The 18,784-nt window shown below is 39.1% G+C and overlaps 1 non-coding gene across 1 annotated transcript; it reads right to left on the reverse strand.

Moving 5' to 3' along the window:
* Positions 1-3,693: 3,693 nt before the first annotated feature.
* Positions 3,694-3,796, reverse strand: LOC111749258 (U6 spliceosomal RNA). Its single transcript, XR_002784487.1, has one exon. It is a non-coding gene; the product is annotated as a U6 spliceosomal RNA (small nuclear RNA).
* Between the last annotated feature and the right edge of the window lie 14,988 nt (positions 3,797-18,784).

Consider the following 18,784-nt stretch of genomic DNA (forward strand, 5'->3'; position numbering starts at 1 on the left):
TTGTATGGTTAGACATGCATTTAAAGTGATTTTTGAAAAATACCTTTTTTATTAATGACTACAGCTTCAAGTGATTAAAATTTTTATTAATTTCCTTGAGTAACTTATAAAAAATATTTTTAAAAGATTTCCTCTAAGTCGAAGCCTAAGAAAACATGCTCAGAGCTTAGTTATAATTAGTGCACATCAAGAGCTCACTCCCTGCATAGTTACCACTCTGAATTTCAAATAGCATCCTGGGGTGAAACTAAGCAACACAGAAAGTGAGTTTGTTTTGACAATGATCAGACACTTGTACTGATTTTCACTCTGATCTCAGAATAAGAGTAGGCATTTGGGGTGGGATTTTCATTGTATTAGAATAACAGGTATTATCGAAAACACTAAATCTTCAACAAACACCCATTTCAGCCAACTTCTGCTATTTCCTCAGTCAGCCTGGCTCTTCTTGGATATGTCTCACCTCTGTTTCTTAACTGTCACTCTTCAATTCTCTATCCCCTACCTGCAAGGATGGTGAGACTATGTCTCACATACTTTGGGCATGTTATCAGGAAGGATCAGTCCCTGGAGAAGGACATCATGCTTGGTATAGTTGAGGGTCACCAAAAAAGAGGAAGACCCTCCACAGGATGGACTGACACAGTGGCTACAACAATGGGCTCAAGCATAACGATGATTGTGATGATGGTGCAGGAGCGGGTAGTGTTTCCTTCTGTTGTAGGTAGATAGGGTCACTATGAGTCCAAAACGACTTCCTGGCACTGAACACCAACAACATCCCCTACCTTGACCCGTACGTCGTACACCTCAGAGAATCCCGTGTCAGTTTCCTGAGTCGATTCATATCAAGATAGGCCCAGAACCTGAAGCTATGCATGTGCTGGGGCCCTCTGCTGCCCACCCCCGTGGACACTTTATGCACTACATCCACATAGACTTGAGGCTGACTCTTGGAGTACCAGAAGCTGTTGCAATGGAATGAAGTGGGCTTAGAACTATGAAAAGCTTTGGGTGGATCAACATGGAGGAAGATACTAAAAAATGGACATGAGATTCATTTAATCAACCAGTGTTTGGGATATGTTATTACCTGTTGCTGAGTCAGCCCCGACTCCTGGGAACCCCATATGTTACAGAGTAGAACTGTTCCATAGAGTTTTCTTGGCTGTAATCTTTATGAAAGCACTTCATTAGGTTTTTCTTCCGTGAAGCCAGAGTGGGTTCGAACAGCCAACATTTACATCATAAGCCGAGGGCAAACTGACTGTGCCACCGAGGCACAAGTTAATAGAAGGGTAATAAAGAAGTTCTGCCCTCCTTCCTATGAGGAGAGTGGTTCAGCATGGTGTGTCAGAGCAGTGAAACAGGAAGGAGGCGTCCAGGTGTATGTGCGTGGCAGTCCAATGAGAGGTATCAGAGCCTGAGTGGGGTGAAGAAGACAGCTATTCTCTCAGCATAATATGAGGCGAGTGGGGGCTCGGCGAAGTGGAAGACTGGGGGGAGGATACTGGGACTTTGGAGAGACAGGAGAAGAGGTAAAATAGTAATAGTTATTTTAGAGTGGGGACACCAACAGGGAAGAACTGCAGAGAAATAACTAAGATGGCCAGACAAGTTTGAGTGTTCACTTGAGATTTGTAGTTGTGAATTTAATGTGAGAACGATCGGGATGCTTGTGTATTTTTTCTGCAGCAATATCCAGCTGTTTGGGTGCACGTGAGGATATAGGAAATATATTAAGATTGCTAAATCATTTTCTTTTAAATTCTTCCTGTGCTTTAAGTTTAGAAATCAAGTCAGTGTCTCACACAAAATCTTATGTACAACGTGCAACATAGTCCCAGTTGCTTTCCCCCTAATGAGACAGCCAGCTATCTCCCTCTGCTCTCTCTTTTCATGTCCATTTTGTCAGCTTCTAACCCCCTCTACCCTCTCATCTCCCCTCCAGACAGGAGAGGCCAACATAGTCTCAACTGTCCACCTGATCCAAGAAGCTCACTCCTCACCAGCATCCCTCTCCAACCCATTGTCCACTCCAATACCTGTCTGAAGAGTTCCCTTTGGGAATGCTCCTGTCCTGGCCAACAGAAGGTCTGGGGGCCATGACCACCAGGGTCCTTCTAGTTTCAGACAGACCATTTAGTCTGGTCTTTTTACGAGAATTTGGGGTTTGCATCCCACTGCTCTCCTGCTCCCTCAGGGGTTCTCTGTTGTGTTCCCTGTCAGGGCAGTCATTGGTTGCAGCCGGGTACCATCTAGTTCTTCTGGTCTCAGGGTGACGTAGTCTCTGGTTTATGTGGCCCTTTCTGTTTCTTGGGCTTGTAATTACCTTGTGTCCTTCGTGTTCTTCATTCTCCTTTGATCCAGGTGGGTTGAGACCAATTGATGCATTTTAGATGGCCACTTGCTAGCATTTAAGACCCCAGATGCCACTCTCCAAAGAAGGATGCAGAATGTTTTCTTAATAGGTTATGCCAGTTGACTTAGATGTCCGGATCATGGTCCCCAAACCCGTGCCCCTGCTACACCGGCCTTCGAAGCATTCAGTTTATTCAGGAAACTTCTTTGCTTTTGGTTTAGTCCAGTTGTGCTGACCTTGCCTGTGTTGTGTGTCGTCTTTCCCGTCCCCTAAAGTAGTTCTTATCTACTATCTAACTAGTGAATATCTGTCTCCCATCCTCCCTCCCTCCCCCCTCTTGTAACCATCAAAGAATATTTTCTTCTCTGTTTAAATTATTTCTCGGTTCTTATACTAGTGGTCTTATATAATATTTGTCCTTTTTCAGCTGACTGATTTCACTCAGCATAATGCCTTCCAGATTCCCCCATGTTATGAAATGTTTCACAGATTCATCAGTGTCCATTACCTATGTGTAGTATTCCATTGTGTGGATATACCATAATTTATTTATTCATTCATTCATCCATTGATGGGCACGTTGGTTGTTTCCATCTTTTTCCTGTTGTGAACAGTGCTGTAATGAACATGGGTGTGCATATATCTGTTTTGTAAAGGCTCTTATTTCTCTAGGATATATTCCAACGAGTGGGATCGCTGGATCATATGGTAGTTCTATTATTAGCTTTTTTTTTTTCATGTAACCATGTCTTATTTATTTGTTAAATTTCATCCTTCAAAATAAGTTTTTCAATTAAAAATGGAACTTTATATCAGTAAGTTGGTTCAATATTAAATCACTTAAGGCAAAAATGAGATTGTATGATAATAAGATGATTGAGTGTTTTAGCCTTTACATTAACTGTCATGGAGATGCCCAATTCACACACAAATGAAACTGGAAAACATCTCACCACCTACTCTAAGGCTGAACGCTGAGGGTGAAGAAGCCGACTTCTGTTCAACAAACTTTGTTTCAAGAAGATGCTGGAAGTAAACCTCAGAGCTGTTTTTATTCTGAATATGTCACTTATTTAGTAATATCTATTGCCCTCTTGTTTAGGAAAATATCTATGAAGCTCTTTTATCAGCCTTTCAAGTCTCTCTTCAAAATGGTTAAAATATTTCTAGTGAAATCTGAGTTCATGATCAGGCTGGTCAACCAACTAATTCAGTTCACCATGTTCTCAGTGTGGACCCCATAATTGCAGCTTCGCAATCACCTCTTTTACTTTGTCTCATACTGAAAGGCTGTCTTTGCAAATTAGTATGTGTTGCAGCTGTATTTGGTCAAAAATATGGAACACTTCATGAATTTGCATGTCATCCTTGCACAGGGGCCATGCTAATCTTTTCTATATCGTTCCAATTTTAGTATATGTGCTGCCGAAGCAAGCAGTATTTCTAGCTTTTTCAGGAAGTGCCAAATCGATTTCCAAAGTGGTCGTACCATTTTACATTCCCGCCAGCAGTGTATAAGTGTTCCAATCTCTCCACCATTTATTATTTTGTGTTTTTTGGATTAATGCCACCCTTGTTGGACTGAGATGAAATCTCATTGTAGTTTTGATTTGCATTTCTCTAATGGCTAATGATCATGAGCATTTCCTCATGTAACTGTTAGCTACTCGAATGCCTACTTTAGTGATGTGTCTGTTCGCGTGTTTTGGCCATTTTTTAAATGGGTTATTTGTATTTTTGTAGTGGAGTTTTTGCAGTATCATGTCGATTTTAGAGATCAGGTCCTGATCAGAAATGTCATATCTAAAAACTGTTTCCCAGTCTGTAGATAATCTTTTCACTCTTTTGGTGAAGTCTTTGGATGAGCATAGGTGTTTGATTTTTAGGAGCTCCCAGTTATCTAGTTTTTCTTCTGCATTGTTAGTAATCTTTTGTATACTGTTTGTGCCATGTATTAGGGCTCCTAACGTTGTCCCTCGTTTCTCTTCCATGACCTTTATCGTTTTAGATTTTGTATTTAGGTCTTTGACCCATTTTGAGCTTGTTTTTGTGCATGGAGTGAGGTGTGGGTCTTGTTTCATTTTTTTGCAGATAGATATCCAGTTATGCCAGCACCATTTGTTAAAAAGACTGTCTTTTCCCCATTTAACTGTTTTGGGGTCTTTGCCAAATATCAACTGCTCATATGTGGATGGGTTTATGTCTGGATTCTCAAATCTGTTCCATTGGTCCATGTAGTTGTTGGTGTACCAGTTCCAGGCTGTTCTGACTACTGTAGTGGTATAATAGATTTTTAAAATCCGGTAGAGTAAGGCCTCCCACTTTGTTGTTCTTTTTCAGTAATGCTTTACTTATCCAGGGCCTCTTTGCCTTCCATATGAAGTTGGTGATTTGTTTCTCCATCTCATTACAAAATGTCGTTAGAATTTAGATCAGAATTGCATTAAATCTATTGATGGCTTTTGGAAGAATAGACGTTTTTATAATGTCTTGCTATCCATGAGAAAGATATGTTTTTCCACTTACGCAGTTCTCTCTTGGTTTCTTGCAGAAGTGTTTTGTAATTTTCTTTGTATAAGTCTTTTACATCTCTGGTAAGATTTCTTCCTAAGTATTTTATCTTCTTGGGGGCTACTGTAAACGGTATTGGTGATTTCCTCTTTGATGTTCTTTTTGTTGGTGTAGAGGAATCCAACTAATTTTTGTATTTCTATTGTATCCTGATACTCTGCTGAACTCTTCTATTAGTTTCAGTAGTTTTCTGGAGGATTCCTTAGGGATTTCTGTGTGTAAGATCATGTCATCTGCAAATAAAGATACTTTTACTTCTTCCTTGCCAACCTGGATGCCCTTTATTTATTTCTTTATCTAGCCTAATTGCTCTGGCCAGGACCCGCAGCACAATATTGAATAAGAGCGATGATAAAGGGCATTCTTGTCTGGTTCCCGATCTCATTGGCAATGGTTTCCGGCTCTCTCCATTTAGGATGATGTCGGCTATAGGCTTTGTATAAATGCCCTTTATTATGTTGAGGAATTTTCCTTCTATTCCTATTTTGCTGAGAGTTTTTATCATGAATGGGTGTTGAACTTTGTCAAATGCCTTTTCTGCATCAATTGATAAAATCACGTGATCCTTGTCTTTTGTTTTATTTATGTGATGGATTACATTAACTGTTGTCCTAATGTTGAACTATCCCCGCATCCCTGTTATGAATCCCACTTGGTCATGGTGAATTATTTTTTTGCTGTGTTGTTCAATTCTATTGGCTAGAATTTTGTTGAGGATTTTTGCATCTAAGTTGATGAGGCATATAGGTCTGTAATTTTCTTTTTTTTGTGGTGTCTTTACCTGGTTTTGGTATCAGGAATATGGTGGCTTCATAGAATGAGTTTGGTAGTATTCCGTTCTTTTCTATGCTCTGAAATACCTTTGCTAGTAGTAGTGTTAACTCTTCTCTGAAAGTTTGGTAGAACTCTGCACTGAAGCCGTTCTGGCCAGGGCTTTTTTGGGGGGGGGAGTGGGGGAGTTTTTTGATTACCTTTTCAATCTCTTCCTTTGTTATAGGACTATATAGTTGTTGTACCTTTGTGTCAGTTTAGGTAGGTAATGTGTTTCTAGGAATTCATCCATTTCTTCAAGGTTTTCAAATGTGTTAGAGTACAATTTTTCATAGTAATCTGATATGATTCTTTTAATTTCAGTTGGGTCTGTTGTAATGTCACCCATCTCATTGCTTATTCAGGTTATTTGCTTCCTCTCTTGTTTTTCTTTTGTCAGTTTGGCCGATGGTTTATCAATTTTGTTCATTTTTTCAAAGAACCGGCTTTTGGTCTTGTTAATTCTTTCAACTGTTTTTCTGTTTTCTACTTCCTTTAGTTCTGTCCTACTTTTTATTATTTGTTTTCTTCTGGTACTTGAGGCTTTCGTTACTCTATTTGTTCAAGTTGTAGGGATAATTCCTTGAATTTGGCCCTTTCTTCTTTTTGGATATGTGCATTTATTGATATAAATTGAACTCTGAGCACTGCTTTCGCTGTGTCCAAAAGGTTCTGATAGGAAGTGGTTTCTTTTTTATTGGATTCTATGAATTTTTTTATTCCATCCTTAATGTCTTCCATAATCCAGTCTTTTTTTGAGCATGGTATTGTCCAGTTTCCAAATGTTTGATTTCTTTTACCTGGTTTTTGTGTTATTGCTACTTTTATGGCCTTATGCTCAGAGAAGAAGCTTTGTAGTACTTCAATATTTTGAATTCTGCTAAGGCTTGCTTCATGCCCTAATATCTGGTCTATTCTAGAGAATGTTCCATGTGCACTAGAAAAAAAAGTATACTTGGTTGCTGTTGCGTGGAGTGTTCTGTATATGTCTATGAGGTCAAGCTGGTTTATCGTGGCATTTAGATCTTCCGTGTCTTCCTTGAGCTTCTACGTGGATATCCTCTCCTTCACTGAAAGCAGTGTGTTTAAGTCTCCTAGTATTATTGTGGAGCTGTCTATCTCACTTTTCAACGATGATAGTTTGTTTTATGTATCTTGCAGCCCTGTCATTGGGTGCATAAATATTTAATATCATTATATCTTCTTGGTATATTGTCCCTTTAATCATTATATAGTGTCCTCCCTTATCCTTTATGATGGATTTAACTTTAAAATCTATTTTGCCAGAAATTAATATTGCCACTCCTGCTCTTTTTTGATTGTTGTTTGCTTGATGTATTTTTTCCCATCCTTTGAGTTTTAGTTTGTGTCTCTAACATATGTCTCTTGCAGGCAGCATATAGATGGATGGTGTTTTTAATCCATTCTGCCACTCTGTCTCTTTATTGGTGCATTTAGTCCATTTATATTCAGCGTAATTATGTATAGGTATGAATTTAGCGCTATCATTTTGATGTCTTTTTTTGTGTTTTGTTGACAGATTGTTTTTCCCACTTATGTGTGGAGTAGATTATCTTCATATATTGTCCTTTCCTCATATTTGTTGTTGTTTTGTTTCTGCTGAGTCTATATATTTCTCGTATTGTATTTTGATGTGTAGGATAGTTTGTCTCCTATGTGGTTACCTTATTATTTACCCCTATTTTTCTAAATTTAAACTGGACCTTTATTTCTTTATATCGCCTTATCTTCCCTTCCCTTTGAAGATCTGACTACATCTCTCAGTCCCTCTTTATTGTTTTAATGTTGTCTTTTTTTTTTCACATAATATCGTTGTTACCCTGTTTTGAGCTTTTTTTTTTTTTTTTATCTTATTTTTTTGATTTCCCTTTCTGGGTAGGCTTCTGATTTCTCTGCCCAGTGTTCTAGTCTTAGGTAGATAATATATACCTGATATTATTGATTTCCTAACCAAAAAAAACTCACTTTAGTATTTCTTGTGGTTTTCGTTTGGTTTTTATGAATTCCCTAAACTTGTTTATTTGGAAATGTCCTAATTTCTCCTTCATATTTGAGAGACAGTTTTGCTGGATATATGATTCTTGGCTGGCAACCTTTTTCCTTCAATTTTTTACAAAAGTGATCCCATTGCCTCCTTGCTTGTGTGATTTCTCCCAAGTAGTCTGCGCTTATTCTTATTGGCTTTCCTTTGTAGGTGATTGTTCGTTTAACCCTAGATGCTCTTAAAATTTTGTTTTGGCAAGTTTGATTATGTCTTGGCCATGTTCTTTTTCTTCCATGATGTTTATCGTTTTAGTCTTTATGTTTAGGTCTTTGATCCACTTGGAGTTAGTTTTTGTGCAGGGTGTGAGGTATGGGCCCTGTTTCATTTTTTTGCAAATGGATATCCAGTTATGCCAGCACCATTTGTTAAAAAGACTAGCTTTTGCCCAATTAACTGACACTGGGCCTTTGTCAAATATCAGCTGCTCATATGTGGATGGATTCCTATCTGAGTTCTCAATTCTGTTCCACTGGTCTCTGTGCCTGTCGTTGTACCAGTACCAGGCTGTTTTGACTACTGTGGCTGTATAATAGGTTCTGAAATCAGGTAGAGTGAGGCCTCCCAATTTCTTCTTCTTTTTCAGTAATACTTTGCTTACGCGGGGCTTCTTTCCCTTCCATATGAAATTGGTGATTTGTTTCTCTATCCCCTTAAAATATGACATTGGAATTTGGATAGGAAGTGCGTTATATGTATAGATGGCTTTTGGTAGAATAGACATTTTTACTATGTTAAGTCTTCCTATCCATGAGCAAGGTATGTTTTTCCACTTAAGTATGTCCTTTTGAATTTCTTGTAGTAGAGCTTTGTAGTTTTCTTTGTATAGGTCTTTTACATCCTTGGTAAGATTTATTCCTAAGTATTTTATCTTCTTGGGGGCTACTGTGAATGGTATTGATTTGGTGATTTCCTCTTCAATGTTCTTTTTGTTGATGTAGAGGAATCCAAGTGATTTTTGTATGTTTATTTTATAACCTGAGACTCTGCCAAACTCTTCTATTAGTTTCAGTAGTTTTCTGGAGGATTCCTTAGGGTTTTCTGTGTATAAGATCATGTCATCTGCAAATAGTGATAACTTTACTTCCTCCTTGCCAATCCGGATACCCTTTATTTCTTTGTCTAGCCTAATTGCCCTGGCTAGGACTTCAAGTACGATGCTGAATAAGAGCGGTGATAAAGGGCATCCTTGTCTGGTTCCCATTCTCAAGGGAAATGCTTTCAGGTTCTCTCCATTTAGAGTGATATTGGCTGTTGGCTTTGCATAGATGCCCTTTATTATGTTGAGGAATTTTCCTTCAATTCCTATTTTGGTAAGAGTTTTTATCATAAATGGGTGTTGGACTTTGTCAAATGCCTTTTCCGCATCAATTGATAAGATCATGTGGTTTTTATCTTTTGTTTTATTTATGTGATGGATTACATTAATGTTTTTTCTGATATTAAACCAGCCTTGCATACCTGGTATAAATCCCACTTGATCATGGTAAATTATTTTTTTGGTGTGTTGTTGGATTCTATTGGCTAGAATTTTGTTGAGGATTTTTGCATCTATGTTCATGAGGGATATAGGTCTATAATTTTCTTTTTTTGTAATGTCTTTACCTGGTTTTGGTATCAAGGAGATGGTGGCTTCATAGAATGAGTTGGGTAGTATTCCGTCCTTTTCTATGCTTTGAAATACCTTCAGTAGTAGTGGTGTTAAGTCTTCTCTGAAAGTTTGGTAGAACTCTGTAGTGAAGCCATCTGGGCCAGGGTTTTTTTTTGTTGGAAGTTTTTTGATTACCGTTTCAATCTCTTTTTTTGTTATGGGTCTATTTAGTTGTTCTACTTCTGATTGTGTTAGTTTAGGTAGGTAGTGTTTTTCCAAGAATTCATCCATTTCTTCTAGGTTTTCAAATTTGTTAGAGTACAATTTTTCATAGTAATCTGAAATGATTCTTTTAATTTCATTTGGTTCTGTTGCGATGTGGTCCTTCTCGTTTCTTATTCGGGTTATTTGTTTCCTTTCCTGTATTTCTTTAGTCAGTCTAGCCAATGGTTTATGAATTTTGTTAATTTTTTCAAAGAACCAGCTTTTGGCTTTGTTAATTCTTTCAATTGTTTTTCTGTTCTCTAATTCCTTTAGTTCAGGTCTAATTTTTAGTATCTGTTTTCTTCTGGTGCCTGATGGGTTCTTTTGTTGCTCACTTTCTATATGTTCAAGTTGTAGGGACAGTTCTCTGTTTTGGCTCTTTCTTCTTTTTGTATGTGTGCATTTATCAATATAAATTGGCCTCTGAGCACTGCTTTTGCTGTGTCCCAGAGGTTTTGATAGGAAGTATTTTCATTCTCGTTGCATTCTATGAATTTCCTTATTCCCTCCTTGATATCTCCTATAATCCAGTCTTTTTTCAGGAGGGTATTGTTCAGTTTCCAAGTATTTGATTTCTTTTCCCTAGTTTTTCTGTTATTGATTTCTAGCTTCATTGCCTTGTGGTCTGAGAAGATGCTTTGTAATATTTCGATGTTTTGGATTCTGCAAAGTTTTGTTTTATGACCTAATATGTGGTCTATTCTAGAGAATGTTCCATGTGCGCTAGAAAAAAAAGTATATTTTGCAGCAGTTGGGTGGAGAGTTCTGTATGTGTCAATGAGGTCAAGTTGGTTGATTGTTGTAAGTAGGTCTTCCGTGTCTCTATTGAGCTTCTTACTGGATGTCCTGTCCTTCTCTGAAAGTGGTGTGTTGAAGTCTCCTACTATAATTGTGGAGGTGTCTATCTCACTTTTCAATTCTGTTAAAATTTGATTTATGTATCTTGCAGCCCTGTCATTGGGTGCATAAATATTTAATATGGTTATGTCTTCCTGATCAATTGTCCCTTTTATCATTATATAGTGTCCTTCTTTATCCTTTGTGGTGGATTTAAGTCTAAAGTCTATTTTGTCAGAAATTAATATTGCTACTCCTCTTCTTTTTTGCTTATTGTTTGCTTGATATATTTTTTTCCATCCTTTGTGTTTTAGTTTGTTTGTGTCTCTAAGTCTAAGGTGTGTCTCTTGTAGGCAGCATATAGATGGATCGTGTTTCTGTATCCAGTCCGTGACTCTCTGTTTCTTTATTGGTGCATTTAGTCCATTCACATCCAGCGTAATTATAGATAAATAAGTTTTTAGTGCTGTCATTTTGATGCCTCCTCATGTGTGTTGTTGGCCATTTCATTTTTCCACATACTTTTTTGTGCTGAGACGTTTTTCTTAGTAAATTGTGAGATCCTCATTTTCATAGTGTTTGTACTTTATGCTAGTTGAGTCGTTATGTTTTTCTTGGCTTTTATCTTGAGTTATGGAGTTGATATTCCTTTTTGTGGTTACCTTATTATTTACCCCTATTTTTCTAAGTAAAAACCTAACTTGTATTGTTCTATATCGCCTTGTATCACTCTCCATCTGGCAGTTCAATGCCTCCTGTATTTAGTCCCTCTTTTTGATTATTGTGATCTTTTACCTATTGACTTCCATGATTCCCTGTTATGTGTATTATTTTTTTGTTTATTTATTTAAATTAATCTTAATTTGTTTGTTTTTGTGATTTCCCTATTTGAGTTGATATCAGGATGTTCTGTTTTGTGACCTTGTATTGTGCTGGTACCTGATATTATTGGTTTTCTGACCAATCTCCTTTAGCATTTCTTGTAGCTTTGGTTTGGTTTTTGCAAATTCTCTAAACTTGTGTTTATCTGTAAATATCTTAATTTCACCTTCATATTTCAGAGAGAGTTTTGCTGGCTATATGATCCTTGGCTCCCAGTCTTTCTCCTTCAGTGCTCTATATATGTCGTCCCATTCCCTTCTTGCCTGCATGGTTTCTGCTGAGTAGTCTGAACTTATTCTTACTGATTCTCCCTTGAAGGAAACCTTTCTTTTCTCCCTGGCTGCTTTTAAAATTTTCTGTTTATCTTTGGTTTTGGCAAGTTTGGTGATAATATGTCTTGGTGTTTTTCTTTTTGGATCAATCTTAAATGGGGTTCGATGAGCATCTTGGATAGATATCCTTTCGTCTTTCATGATGTCAGGGAAGTTTTGTGTCAGGAGTTCTTCAACTATTTTCTCTGTGTTTTCTGTCCCCCCTCCCTGTTCTGGGACTCCAATCACTCGCAAGTTATCCTTCTTGATAGAGTCCCACATGATTCTTAGGGTTTCTTCATTTTTTTAAATTCTTTTATCTGATTTTTTTTCAGCTATGTTGGTGTTGATTCCCTGGTCTTCCAGATGTCCCAGTCTGCATTCTAATTGCTCGAGTCTGCTCCTCTGACTTCCTATTGCGTTGTCTAATTCTGTAATTTTATTGTTAATCTTTTGGATTTCTACATGCTGCCTCTCTATGGATTCTTGCAACTTATTAATTTTTCCACTGTGTTCTTGAATAATCTTTTTGAGTTCTTCAACAGTTTTATCAGTGTGTTCCTTGGCTTTTCTGCAGTTTGACCTATTTCGTTTGTGATGTCTTGAAGCATTCTGTAAATTAGTTTTTTATATTCTGTATCTGATAATTCCAGGATTGTATCTTCATTTGGGAAAGATTTTGATTCTTTTGTTTGGGGGGTTGGAGAAGCTGTCATGGTCTGCTTCTTTATGTGGTTTGATATGGACTGCTGTCTCCGAGCCGTCACTGGGAAACTAGTTTTTCCAGAAAATCCGCTAAAAAAAATGCAGTCAGATCCCTATCAGAGTTCTCCCTCCGGCTCAGGCTATTCAGATGTTAATGAAGCTGCCTGGGGAGGGTGGAGGAGGGATCAGAGAGCTAGGAGAGTAGCACCTCAGAATATAGCCAGAGTTGCTTGTCTTGCTTGGAATGACTATTATATCTGAGATTTCCGCGGGGCACGTCACCTACTTGTGCTGGTTGTGTGGAGATTGCCCCCGGGGGCTCTGGCCCGCTGGAGTCACGGTCAGATCCTCCGCTGTCAGCCCCACACCCAAGGTTAAGGTTCCCCTACTGGGACGGTGCACTCCCGACTCCAAAATGAGTCGCTGCCTCCCGGGGACTCCCTGTTCCGCCAGCCGCCTCGTCGCGCCGCCCCCGTGAACTGGCTGGGCCCCCCCCGGGGTCAGCTCAGGAGAGTGGAGCAGCTCCCCGCGCCTGCGCCGAGACCACGCGACCCGGCTGGGACGCCACTCTCCCCGCTCCAAGACTAGTCAGTGCCTCCCGGGGACTTCTCCCACCGGCTGCGCCGCCACGCCGCCTGCACGAACCGGCTGGGCCTGCACCCCAGGGTCAGTTCAGGGGGATGGAGCTGCTCCCCGCGCTCATGCCACGCCCGCGTCCCGCCAAAATCCCGGTGGGACGGCTCCCCGGCTGGGACGCTGCTCTCCCCGCTCCAAGACCAGTCGCTGCCTCCCGGGGACTTCTCCCTCCGGCTGCGCCGCCACGCCACCCGCGCGAACCGGCTGGGCCCCTTGTTTGTGCCGTCTGCCCCCCTGGGCTCTGCCCCAAATCGGGAGCCGAAGGTCACCTGACTGGTACGCTGGCTCCAGGCTCTGAAAACAATCGCTGCCTCCCCGTATTTGTTCATTCTCCGTCACTAAATCTGTGTTTGTTGTTCAGAGTTCATAGATTGTTATGTATGTGATCGATGCACTTGTTTTTCTGAGTCTTTGTTGCAAGAGGGATCCGCGGTAGCGTCCACCTAGTCCGCCATCTTGGCCCCGCTGGGATCGGCCATGTTCTTTTAACATCTTATGTGGAGTTCGATAAGCATCTTGTATAGATATTGTCTCATCTTTCACGATATCAGGGAAGTTTTCTGCCAACAAATCTTCAGTAATTCTCTCTGTATTTTCTGTTATCTCTCCCTGTTCTGGTACTCCAATCACTTGTAGGTTCTTTCTCTTGATAGAGTCCTATGTGATTGTAAGGTTTCTTCATTTTTTAAAATTTTTATCTTATTTTTCTTCAAATATATTAGTGTGAAGTGCTTTTTCTTCAAGTTCAGACATTCTGCCTTAAATTTGCTCAATTCTGCTTCTCTTTCTTTGAGCTAATTCTGTAATTTTATTGTTAGTCTTCTGAATTTCTGACTGCTCTCTATGGATTTTTCCACCTTATTAAATTTTTCATTATGTTCCCGAATAATCTTTTAACTTCTTCAATTGCTTTGTCTGTGTGTTCCTCAGCTTGTTTGCCATATTTCCTCATTTCCTTCCTGAATTCGCAAAGGGTTCTGTATATTAATCGTTTGTATTCTGGCTCTGGTAAATCCAGGAAGACACTTTCATCCAAAAGATCCCTTGATTCTTTGTTTTGACAACTTGTTGAGGCGATCATGGTCTGTTTATGTGACCTGATATTGACTGTTCTCTCCAAGATATCTACAAGTTATTATATTAGTTTATGTGGTTTACTGTGTTATAGCTTCTTGCTTTTTTTGTTTCGATATCCTCAGATGGGTTGCTTGAGTGAGCCAGCTTGATTATTTTCACCTTTGGAGTTCTGACGTCCTGTCCCCAGATGGCTAGAGCTGTTATGAGGTATATCAGTCTAGGAGTACATTCACTTTTCTTGTACGAATTCAGCTCAGGTATCCAGGTAGCTGACCAACAAGCCTGTGGTACACGCTCTGTCCTACAGTCTTAGAGCGGCAGAGGTGATTGGTGTAGGTACCGTTATCTGGGTGCAGCAGGGGGTCACACTGAACAAGGCAGGGGGCTGAGAATCATCCCCTACGTGTCTCTGAGGAAAGCGTGTCCCTGTTCCCTAGTGTGTACAGGTGGGTGCATTCTGGAGATGGACCATGGGCACCCAATGTTTTTGGTTGTAAGGATTGGGAAGTACCAGTTATCCAGTGACCCATCATTGGTGGCTGGGGACCGCAGTGGAGCCACCAGTCCTTAGGCCGGTGATGTGGGTAGGTGAAGACCCTGTTTAATAGGCAAAGCAATGTCAAACATCAAACGCATACCTCTCCGCAGAACAGCTGAAACGGTTGGAGTCTGTGAACAAGGGCCTATTCTCCTAAAATAGGCCTGCAGAGGTCCATGCAGAGGGGAAAGGTACTCAAAGTCCACGGACCATTTATGCCTGGACAGGAGCCGCTGGCAAATTATCTTTTCCCCCCGTTGCAAATTTATTACTTCTCCAAGGCCGGGAGGATGGCTATAGGTGCTCAACAGGGCATATCTCTGGCCCAGTGAAGTCAGCTGCTGAAGCCGCCTAGGGAGCAGGGGGCACGGTAAAATATATGCAAGTACTTAGCTTTTCACGAGAGCACCGATCTTCACTGTTTTCAGAGGTGTGTTTAGGCAGTGTGGTTGGCTGCTTCTCCCTGAGGAAACTGCAGCCGAATGCTAATACCAACCCCTCGTCGCCGCTCCCTGGAATGGTGTCTGAGGGCTGTCCGTGATTCAGGCCCAGTAACTCCCCTCAGCTTCTGAACTGTCTCTTCCTCTCTCCCTCAATTCGTATTCTAAGCTTGCCTTAATGTTCAGGACTCCTAGCTTGTCATAAATATACTCGTTTCACTTGATTTTTCAGGTCTTTGTTGTAAAGAGGGCTCATCGGAAGTATCAGTTCATGTCATCATCTTGGCTCTGCCTCTGAGAACTCAATCATTTAAAAAAAAATTTTTTTTTCTTCAAAGACTGTAGATAATCTTAAACAAAAACAGACGAGGTGTGAGTTGCAAAGCCTTTAATAACCATGTTTGCATTTTTTTTTACAATGTGCATAATTTCATAGCTCTTTTCCATTAGCATTTCAATACTTGCAAACTCATCTGCTTTCTGGATTTAGTTTTCATGCATGAATCTACATTAATAAAATTAAAGAATAGCAACAGCTTATCTAATCTTTCCTTATGTTTCCTTCATGATCGGCAATATGCACGTGAGTTTTTTATAAACTTTTTTTAATTGTGCTTTAGGTGAAAGTTTATAGCTGAAGATGGGAGTTTTTTAAAGGACTGAAATAGATTGAAATTGTGAGTCTATTTGTAAAGCTGCATAAAAGTAATATTTCTCAGAAAAAATCTCAACCAAAGGTCACACACATCATGAAAACAAAATTATTCATTCAGGCAATCTCCACTTTAGCCATTCGATATTGTGTACCTTTTTAGATCTGATATTGCCCAACAAAGAGTAGCTGTCCCATTTGGACGTAACTGAACATTTGGAGGCATCGTATGCGAAAACAGTTGGGATTCTGCTTGAGATCAGTTTATTTTGAGACAATCTTTTATTACATTTTTACCTAATATTGTGGCCTAACTGTATTACTCAATTTACGTCTGGGTTATTTCTTTGATTACAAACTGAGTATATTGGAGATATATTTGTTAACTAAGATTTTAGATTCATTCCTACCAGCGTTAGTTCTTTAACGCAAACTGAAAAATGCTGTAGATGTAATATCAAATAATACACACGTTATGAATTGCTAAGCCTTAGGAGAAAGGCGATATTTTGCTCCTGCTTCTGTAAAAAAAGTTCCTTCTTTGAAGGGGAAAGAATGGTATCGTGACCTTTCATTTCTTTATTACTCCCTTAATATGAAAAAGCGGCAAAAGCGAGTTGAAGAACAAAAACACTGCAGTTAAACTCCACAGCCTTGGATGTACTCAGTGAGATTGTGGTTCTGACAATGGTTTCTCCATTCCACCCTGTACAGAAAGGTCAAACAAACCGTAAAAAGGTTAAAATATCTTCATTGCATTTACATACTTCAAATATTTGGGGGAAAAAAGTATTTTCCGTAAACTATACGCTATGGATAGAGTTAGGTATTATTTATTAAATGGAGATATTCAAAGCACTCCACTCCTCCCCCATGCCCCACTAGAGCATCAGAATGCAGAATACAAACACTGAGGTACGTGCCTTGCACATCAAGAACTACAAAGTGCATGACATGTTTCCTTGTTCTAAAAACAATTTCAAGATATTACAAGCATAGACACTGTGGAGAATCTTAGAAACACTTAAAAAAAAAAAACCCTAAAATAAATTTATGAGGCAGAGAGTAAGAGTCTGAATTAGTTAAGGTAGATTGTTCCTTCAAGAATTGAGGTAATGCAGTCTTTGGCATAAATCTAAAGACAACTTTTAGTTCTCAGTAGCATACTTTGGCCTTTGAAAACCTGCTCTCCACACAAATCAACAGCATGGTAAAATAGTTTACCCCTTTAATGACTGAAAACATACCATGCTTTAATGCCTTGTGGATCCCTGACGACTCTCTTCGCACAAGTTACAGCTTGAGTGATGTCATCTTGCAGCAAAAGTGAAAAAGACGCAGGGAGGAATGAAAACAGCTTTCACAGAAATCTCATTGTAAGTTTAGTTTTAGCCAGCTTTACTAGGCAGAGGAAGAATACTAGGAAGTTATTTTCCAAGAGGCCATATATCTGTGAATAGGAGGAAAATTTTGTCTTTGTGCCATCCTATTTGGCATGAAATAAAGCATTTTGTTTACCATTTACCAAGTTGTTGGGAGTTCTGAAATTCTTAACTAATACGGAAACCCTGGTGGCATAGTGGTTAAGAGCTACGGCTGCTAACCAAAAGGTCACAGTTGACTCCACCAGCCATTCCTTAGAAACCATATAGGGGCACTATTTGTTCTACAGGGTCACTATGAAGCGGAATCAACCTGATGGCAGTGGGTTTGGTTTTTAGCATTTTTATGATCTTAGGTCCTGTTTGTACTTGCTGTTGTTGTTGTTAGTTGCCGTCCAGTCGATTCTGACTCCCAGCGACCCTATGTACAACAAAATGAAATACTGCCCGGTCCTGCGCCATCCTCACAATCATTGTTATATTTGAGCCCATTGTTGTTGCCACTTTGTCAATTCATCTCCTGGAGGATCTTCCTCTTTTTCACTGCCTTTATACTTTACCAAGCATGATGTACTTCTCCAGGGACTGGTCCCTCCTGATAACATGTCCAAAGTAAGTCAGACTAAGTCTCACCAGTTTGCTTCTATTGAGCAATCTGGCTATATTTCTTCCAAGTACAGGTGGTGGTGTGTCTAGTAAGCAATGTAAAAAAAAAAAAAATTTTTTTTGCCTAGCAATATTTTTACTTTGCAATTCCACTTCTAGGAAATGAACCCAAAGATGTATGTACAAGGCTTTTCATAGTAATTTACAAACAGGAAAAGTGGAAACAGCTTAAGTGTTTCCAATAGGAGTTGAATCAATAAATAGTGCAATATTCATGTAAGGGAATTCTATACAGCCTTTAAAAATGACAACATAATTTTGTGTTTGTTTCCATGGAAATAATGTTAAAATAAAAAGAGTCATAAAGCAGTATACGTAATACAATTTCATTTGTGTAAAAACATGTATTGCTTACATGTCTGTATGTGGGTAAACGTGCATGAGATATAGTTTCACATTTGTATACCGGACTGATGTATAGTCTTGAAAAGTATACGTCAAATAGTTAACAATGGGTATAAATTTGAGTAGTAAAATCATGGGTGATTTTGTTTCTTGGTACTTGGAAGTTTTATTCAATGACCACAGATGATTACATGATACCAAATATTTTTGAAAGTTACATTAACTGGATTATTAAAGAAGAATATTCTAAGACTAATCTTTATTAGGGATTTAACATTTAAAAATTTAATAATATCAATTTTGCAATACTTAGTATTTTATGCATGAAAGGTTCCATACGTTATTTTTAGTTTTATATGAGCTGAAACACAATATTTGTTTCACCCCAAATAAACAAATGCACAAAATAACTTATTAGGAGTATCTAGAATTTGAGATGGCGTGCTTACACGTCCCTGATGAACCTTTCAAGGCTTTATTTGTATTGCATCTCTAGCAAGTATAACCAGATGGGTCCTGTGCCATTACTCATATATTATCTTGTCTTACCATTGCAAGATATGCCACAGGCATTAACTGCTCTTGGGGTTTTCCCATCATCACACCAGTTGTGGCTATTCATCTGAAAAATCTTGCATAGTCAGTGCTTTTGA

The sequence above is a fragment of the Loxodonta africana genome, chromosome 4 (genome assembly GCF_030014295.1).
Source record: "Loxodonta africana isolate mLoxAfr1 chromosome 4, mLoxAfr1.hap2, whole genome shotgun sequence".
NCBI lineage: Eukaryota > Metazoa > Chordata > Mammalia > Proboscidea > Elephantidae > Loxodonta > Loxodonta africana.